Source organism: Ranitomeya imitator, chromosome 4 (genome assembly GCF_032444005.1).
Source record: "Ranitomeya imitator isolate aRanImi1 chromosome 4, aRanImi1.pri, whole genome shotgun sequence".
NCBI classification, from domain to species: Eukaryota; Metazoa; Chordata; class Amphibia; order Anura; family Dendrobatidae; genus Ranitomeya; species Ranitomeya imitator.
Genome location: NC_091285.1, coordinates 163095529 through 163104242, shown reverse-complemented (window position 1 = coordinate 163104242; position 8714 = coordinate 163095529).

Sequence of the window (8714 nt, the reverse complement as noted above, 5' to 3'; positions counted from 1 at the left end):
TGAGCGCAAAATTGGCTGTCGTGTTTGGAGACCCCCTGATGTACCTAAACAGTGGAAACCCCCCAATTCTAGCTCCAACCCTAACCCCAACACACCCCTAACCCTAATCCCAACCTCATTCATAATCCTAATCACTAACCCTAACCATAATCATAACCCTTACCCCAAAACAACCCTAATGTCAACCCTAACCATAACCCTAATCAAAACCCTAAATCCAACACACCCCTAATCCTAATCTCAACCCTAACCTCAAACCTAACCCTAATCCCAATACACCCGTAATCACAACCCTAACCTTAACCCTAATCCCAAACCTAACCCTAATCCCAAGCGTAACCCTAATGCCAACCCTAACCCTAATACCAACCCTAATCCAAACCCTAACTCTAATCCCAGCTCTAACCCTAACTTTAGCCCCAACCCTAGCCCTAACTTTAGCCCCAACCCTAACCCTAGCCCTAGGGCTACTTTCACACTTGCGTCGTTTGGCATTCTGTCGCAATCCGTCGTTTTGGACAAGAAACGGATCCTGCAAATGTGCCCACAGGATGTGTTTTTTGCCCATAGACTTGTATTGCCGACGGATCATGACGGATGGCCACACGTCGCGTCCGTCGTGCACTGGATCAGTTGTGTTTTGGCGGAGCGTCGGCACAAAAAAACGTTGAATGAAACGTTTTTTTGTACGTCGCATCCGCCATTTCTGACCGCGCATGCGTGGCCGTAACTCCGCCCCCTCCTCCCCAGGACATAGATTGGGCAGCGGATGTGTTGAAAAACTACAGCTGCTGCCCACGTTGTGCACAATTTTCACAACGTGCGTCGGTATGTCGGGCCGACGCATTGCGACGGCCCCGTACCGACGTAAGTGTGAAAGAAGCCTAACCCTAAGTTTAGCCCCAACCCTAACCCTAAATTTAGCCCCAACCCTAACCCTAAATTTAGCCCCAACCCTAGCCCTAACCCTACCCCTAACCCTACCCCTAATACTACCCCTACCCCTACCCCTAACCCTACCCCTAACCCTACCCCTAACCCTAACCCTACCCCTAACCCTAACCCTACCCCTAACCCTAACCCTAACCCTACCCCTAACCCTAACCCTACCCCTAATTTTAGCCCCAACTGCTGTTCTCCTGCCGGCCGACAGATGGAGACAGATGGCGGGCGCACTGGGCATGCGTCCGCCATGTTCTGCTGCCGGCGGCCAGGAGGAGCAGCAAGAGGATCCAGGGACCTAGGTGAGTATGCTAGGGTCCCCGAATCCCCCTATTTCTCTGTCCTCTGATGTGCGATCACATCAGAGGACAGAGAATTACACTTTACTTTTTTTTTTTTTGCGGTCGCCGGTAAACAGTTAATTACCGGCGATCGCAAAACAGGGGTCGGTAATACCGACCCCGATCATGCTCTTTGGGGTCTCGGCTACCCCCGGCAGCCGAGACCCCAAAGATTCTCCCGGTGCCGGCCGGCATGCGCATTTTGAAGATGGCGGCGCCCACCGGGAGACACGAGGAGCATCGGGGGAGCTAGGTGAGTATTGGGGGGCCACCTGGGACCCCTTTTCTCTGTCCTCCGATGTGCGATCACATCGGAGGACAGAGAAATTAAAAAGAGATCGCTTTTTTTTTTTTTGCGATCGCCGGTAAACGGTTAATTACCGGCGATCGCAAATGCGGGGTGGGTTAAAAACCCCCCGAATCATGTTCTCTGGGGTCTCGGCTACCCTCGGCAGCCGAGACCCCGGAGAAAATCGGCCTCTGGGGGGCGCTATGGACTTTTTCCACAGCGCCGTTAATTAACGGCGCTGTGGTTTAAGTACCCTTAGCGGCCGCCGTTAAAAGGCGTATCGGCGGTCGCTAAGGGGTTAAGTTTACTACCTGTTTACAAGTCATAAAAGAAGGGGTACCGTGGTGTCCTATGTAGGGGTACCGTGGTATCCTATGTGAACGCAGCGGCATTGTGAATTGACACCGTGCCTCTATTCAAAGTCTATACAACAGATAGCTGAGCAATGTACCCAACTGTCTCCATTAGTTATGAGTTTCAAGCAAAAATCACTAGCATAGGACAATCTGACACTTAGTGCAAATGTAAAAAGGTCTAAAAAGAATGTAAGTCCGCAAGGACAGGGTCCTCTCCCCTCTGTACCAGTCTGTCACTGTAAATTTGTTTTCTGTTAATGATATCTGTAACTCTGTATGTAACCCCCTTCTCATGTACAGCACCATGGAATTAATGGTGCTAAATAAATAAATAATACTATAAAATAACACAAAGAGAATTCAAAAAGGTCAACAATGCATCACATTGTGGCTAAGAGTGACATCTTCAGAGGGAAATAGTTGTATATACAGTATACATAAAATCATCTAGATACAAAGTACCACCAGCAATAAAATAAACTGGCAAGCACAAGATGCACAGTAATTGCTAAATATGTTAGGGTAAATGTATCCACCTTTCCGGGATATCAGAAGCTGTCACTAGAGGGCAGCGCAGGCTAGCACACAAATTATATAGCTATGTATATTAAAAAAAGTTCACATGCAACCTTTTTTAAAAATATTTGTTGTGTTTATTTTTTCAGCAGAAAGTAAGCAGTATTTTATAATACAAGCAAAAGTTATCAGATTTCAGTCAGAAACCTGCACATACCCAGGGCCGGTTTTAGACAAAATGGGCCACTGGGCAAAAGTTGAAAGTGGGGCCCCAAAAGGTCACATATTGCACCATAACACAAACATTTTGGTTGTGTTTACATGCTCTGGGTTCAGATTGCTAAACGAGCTTGAACGACAATATTGAAGTCATCTGACGCTTGTTTCCCGACCTCTTTCCTCCACCTGATTAAGAATGATGGGCACAGAACAATCACTAATAGATCAACCTGTCCCCATACAGTATCATGTTATCAGCAGCACATCTGCAGTTTTCACTGGGCTATGTGCTGCTGAGAACAAGGATTTTTGTTCTAGTTACTCAATGAACAGGCAGCATTTTGCTTGTTTAACCCCTTTCTGACATCCAAGGTACTATCCCGTCCATGTGACCCGGACCCGTGTGTCCATGGACAGGTCAGTACGTCGAAGCCAATGGGCCGCACACCACTACCAGCCAATCGGGACCAGGTGTCAGCTGATTCTCACAGCTGACACCCGGCACTAAGTCACGGACCGCTCCCGGCATTTTAACCCCCGGAACACTGCGATCAAACAAGATTGCAGCGTTCCAGTGGCATTCAGAAGCATCGCGCAGGGAATGGGCTCCCTGCGCACTTCCCTCAGAACAACACGATGTGATCACGTTGTCCTGAGGGTCTCCATGGAGACCCCAGGCACCAAGATGGCCACGGGGTCCTTAAGAGTTCTGAAGGTAGGTGGCTTCCCAGTGACTGCTAAGAGCAGGCGCTGGCAAGCCTCCTTCACTGTCTCTCAGATTGCTGATCTGATGCAGTGCAGTGCAAAGTGTCTAATCAGCAATCTGACTTTATATAGTGACAATCTAAAAAAGTTTAAAAAAAATATTAGCATGTGTAAAAATATTTTTTTTTAAATCCTAAATAAAGAAAAAATTGTTTTCCAATAAATACATTTCTTTATGTAAATAAAAAAAAAACAATAAAAATGCACATATTTAGTATTGCCGAGTCCTTAAAGAAGTTATCCACTACTATAAAGTTTTTTTTTTTTTTTTCATAAATCTTGCTATTATGTGCCACTGAAAACATCTACTGTGTTTATTTTAGCAATATTAGCTGTTATCATGCTGTAGCAGCACATCTTCAGTGCTGGATTCAGCTCTCATGGGGTTAATCGACTACTTCCTTATTGTGACCTAATACTACAAGTTCCATGATGCTTTGCAATGCCACTAAGCCCGAATCTAGCACACCCCCTCCAAAAACACACCCAAACCCCTCCCTCCTCTCCCTCCTCTCTCTTCAAAAAGATTTGTGGTGTCATTTCTGTCCAACTCCTCTTTTACATTTGTCCAACCCACACTCCATTACACAGAGCGATAGATAGATAGATAGATAGATAGATAGATAGATAGATAGATAGATAGATAGATAGATAGATAGATAGATAGATAGATAGATAATAGATAGAGAGATAGATAGATATGGGATAGATAGATAGATAGATATTTGATAGAGAAGGAGAGAGAGATATGAGATAGATAGATAGATGTGGGATAGATAGATAGATAGATAGATAGATAGATAGATAGATAGATAGATAGATAGATAGATAGATAGATGTGGGATAGATAGATATGGGATAGATAGATAATAGACAGACAGATGATAGATAGATAGATAGATAGATAGATAGATAGATAGATAGATAGATAGATAGATAGATAGATAGATAGATAGATAGACAGATAATAGATAGATAGATATGGGATAGAGAGATAATAGATAGATAGATAGATAGATAGATAGATAGATAGATAGATAGATAGATAGATAGATAGATAGATATGGGATAGAGAGATAATAGATAGATAGACACAGACAGATAATAGATAGATAGATATGGGATAGAGAGATGATAGATAGATAGATAGACACAGACAGATAATAGATAGATAGATATGGGATAGAGAGATAATAGATAGATAGATAGATAGATAGACACAGACAGATGGATAGAATTAGATAGATATGGGATAGATGGATACATACAGATATATCTATATATCTATTTCCATAGATATGTCCATATCCATGTTTCTAAACCCCTTCACCCCTGGAGCTTTTTTCGTTTATCGCTCCCCTTCTTTCCAGAGCCATAATGTTTCCGTCAATATGGCCATGTGGGGGCTTATCTTTTGCGGGACAAGTTCTACTTTTGAACGACACCATTGGTTTCACCATGTCGTGTAACAGGAAATGTGAAAAAAATTCAAAGTGCGATGAAATTGCAAAAAAAGTGCAATCCCACACTTGTTTTTTGCTTGCCTTTTTGCTAGGCTCACTAAATGCTAAGGCTGTGTGCACACGTTGTGGATTTGATTGCAGATCCGCAGCGTTTTTTGCCGCACAGAATTGCAGCAAATCCGCATTGTAGTGCACAACCAATGTAAGTCTATGGGAGCCGCAGACTTGTTGTGCACATGCTGCGGAAAAGGCCGCACCGAAACGCAGCTTTTTTTTTTCTCCGCAGCATGTCACTTCTTTTGTGCCGAACTGCAGCGTTTCTGCACCCTTAGGCCGGGATCACACACAGCGAGATACGGCCGAGTCTCACAGGTTAAAACCAAGCTCTGGCACCGGCACTCCGGAGCGGAGCGTGCAGCCGCACAGCAATACATGGAGCCGCACGCTCCGCTCCGGAGTGCCGGTGCCAGAGCTTGTATTTAACCTGCGAGACTCGGCCGTATCTCGCTGTAGTGTGACTCCGGCCTCAAACTTTCATTGAGATGTAGAAAATATCTGCAGTTTTGCTGCGGATGTGGGTCCAAGAAACGCTGCAGTTCAGGAGGAGGGAAGTGTGTGGGTGGTGACCAGGGCCGAACTGGCCATCGGGCACTTCTGGCAAATGCCAGAAGGGCCGGTGCCAGTAGTGGGCCGCTGCACTCTTTCCCCCCTACTCCCGCCAGTGCCGCCTCCGCATTCAACTATACCGGCGTCCATGACGCCGGTATAGTTCAATGCAATGATGGAGGAGAGAGCATCCGCTGACGCTCCCTCTCCCATCATTCCCCGCTCTGCCTCTGACACTGCGGGTGCACGATGACGTAATATCATCGCACACCTGCTGTGTCCCGGGCAGACTGCAGCCGCCGAGACAGGAGCCAGGAGCAGCGCGGGCAAGAGGAAAGGTGAGGAGAGTGTGGAGCCATTATCGGGGGGATGAGATGTGGGTTGTGCTGTATATACCACTGTGTGGGCTGGGCTGTGTATGTACCACTGTGTGGGCTGTGTATATACCACTGTGTGGGCTGTGCTGTGTATATACCACTGTGTGGGCTGTGCTGTGTATATACCACTGTGTGGGCTGTGCTGTGTATATACCACTGTGTGGGCTGTGCTGTGTATATACCACTGTGTGGGCTGGGCTGTGTATGTACCACTGTGTGGGCTGTGTATATACCACTGTGTGGGCTGTGCTGTGTATATACCACTGTGTGGGCTGTGCTGTGTATATACCACTGTGTGGGCTGTGCTGTGTATATACCACTGTGTGGGCTGTGCTGTGTATATACCACTGTGTGGGCTGTGCTGTGTATATACCACTGTGTGGGCTGTGTGTTGTGTATACTACTACGCGGGCTGTGCTGTATATACTACTACGCGGGCTGTGCTGTATTTACTACTACGCGGGCTGTGCTGTATATACTACGACCCGGACTGTGCTGTATACTACTACACGGGCTGTGCTGTATACTACTACACGGGCTGTGCTGTAAACTACTATTCGGGCTGTGCTGTATATACTACGACCCGCGCTGTGCTGTATACTACTACATGGGCTGTGCTATATACTATGCAAGTTGTGCTATATTATATGCGGGCTTTGATATATACTATGGGAGGTATATTATATTCTATGGGGGAGGCCGTGTTATATACTACTAGCTATTGAACCCGTTCTACGCCCAGGTGGCGAGCATTTATATTGGTATATGGTCTCCATCCTGTCATGTGCTGCTCCATCCTGCGCCCCCATCCTGTCATGTGCTGCTCAAATCCTGCACCCCTGTTCTGTCATGTGCTGCTGCCATCCTGCAGCCCCATTCTGACATGTGCTGCTCCCATCCTGCGCCACCGTTCTGTAATTTGCTGCTCCCATGCATATGGCCGGTACACTGCTCCATTATGGTTCATGGCCCCCATAACATGCTCCATAGTATATGCCCCATACACTGCTCCATAAATGTTGATGGCCCCCATAAGATGCTTCATAGTATTATATGCCCCGTATGCTGCTGCGATATATATATATAAAAAATAAATAAATAACATACTCACCTATCGTCGCTGGGCACCGAGTGCTGGGGGGCCTGAGCAGGCGGGGACACCGGCGCGCTGTGGGGGTCAGGTGCCGGTATTGCCGCTAGCTCAGGCCCCCGACACTTGCTATATTCACCTGTCCCCTGTTCCAGCGCTGCACGCCACTTCTTCCGGTCCTCTGGCTGTGACTGTTCAGTCAGAGGGCAGCGCGCATTAAGCGCGTCATCGCGCCCTCTGAACTGTGAAAATCACAGGCAGAGGACCCGGGAGACAGAGCCGCACGCAGCGTTGGAACGGGGGACAGGTGAATATAGCTTATACTTACCCTCCTGGCGCGTCCCTGCCTCTCCGTTGGAGATCGTGGTGTGCGTTCAGTGTTTACGCATACCTCGATCTCCTGGGAGCGTCACTCTGTGGGGTCCAGACTGCGCCGGCGCTTGCGCAGTCTATAAAGGCTTCGGACAGAGTGACGCTCCCAGTGTTATATTATAGATGTGGCTGTGTTATATACTACTGCGGGGGTATATTCTATTCTATGGGGGAGGCTGTCTTATATACTATGTGGGGTATATTATATTCTATGGGGGAGGCTGTCTTATATACTATATGCGAGCACATTTGCAGGATCCTTTTTTTTCTTTGCCGGATCCGTTTTTTCTCAGAGTTGTATTAGCGCCTGATGGCCACACGTTTCATCCGTTTTTTGCTAGATCCGTCGCTGTGCATTTTTTCGACGTACCGAAAAACCGTTTCTCTGTATGTGTTTTCCGTCCGGCGGAAACAGCTTTTTTGACGTATCCTGCCAAAAACGGATGAAACGTGTGGCCATCAGGTGTAATCCGGCGCTAATACAACTCTATGAGAAAAAACGGATCTGGCGTAAAAAAAAGGATTCGGCGAAAATAAACGGATCCGGTGGAAAAAACAGATCTGGTGGAAAAAAAAAAACATCCGGCGGAAAAAAACGGATCCGGCGGAAAAAAAACATCCCGGTGGAAAAAAATGGATCCTGCAAATGTGCTCGCAGGATGCGTTTCACCCATAGACTTGTATTAGCGACAGATGGCCACAAGTCGCGTCCGTCGTGCTACGGATCAGTCGTGTTTTGGAATACCGTCGGCACGAAAAAACGTTCAAGTGAACGTTTTTTTGGCCGTTGCGGCAGAAACTCCGCCCCCTCCTCCCCGCACTTCAGAATGGGCAGCAGATGCGTTGAAAAACTGCATCCGCTGCCCACTTCGTACACAAATTTCACAACGTGCGTCGGTACGTTGGCCCGACGCATAGCGACGGACCTGTACCGACGCAAGAGTGAAAGAGGCCTTAATGAGCGTTGAATTTTTTAAAAATAAAGAAAAAATCGGCGTGGGCTCCCGTGCAATTCTCTGCGCCAGAGGGGGAAAGCCGACGCCGGGGGCCAATATTTGTAGCCTGCTATGAATATCAGCCCGCAGCTGTCTGCGTAGCCTTTACTGGCTATTAAAATAGGAGGACCCCCCCAAAAAAATGATGTGGGGTCCCCCTATATTTTATAGCCAGAAAGGCTACGCAGACAGCTGCGGGCTTATATTCATAGCCTAGAGAGGGGCCATGGATATTGGCCCCCCCCGGCTACAAATACCAGTCCGCAGCCATCCCAGAAATGGCGCATCTGTAAGATGCGCCAATTCCGGCACTTAGCCCCTCTCTTCCCACTCCCGAGTAGCGGTGGGATATGGGGTAATAAGGGGTTAATGTCACCTTGCTA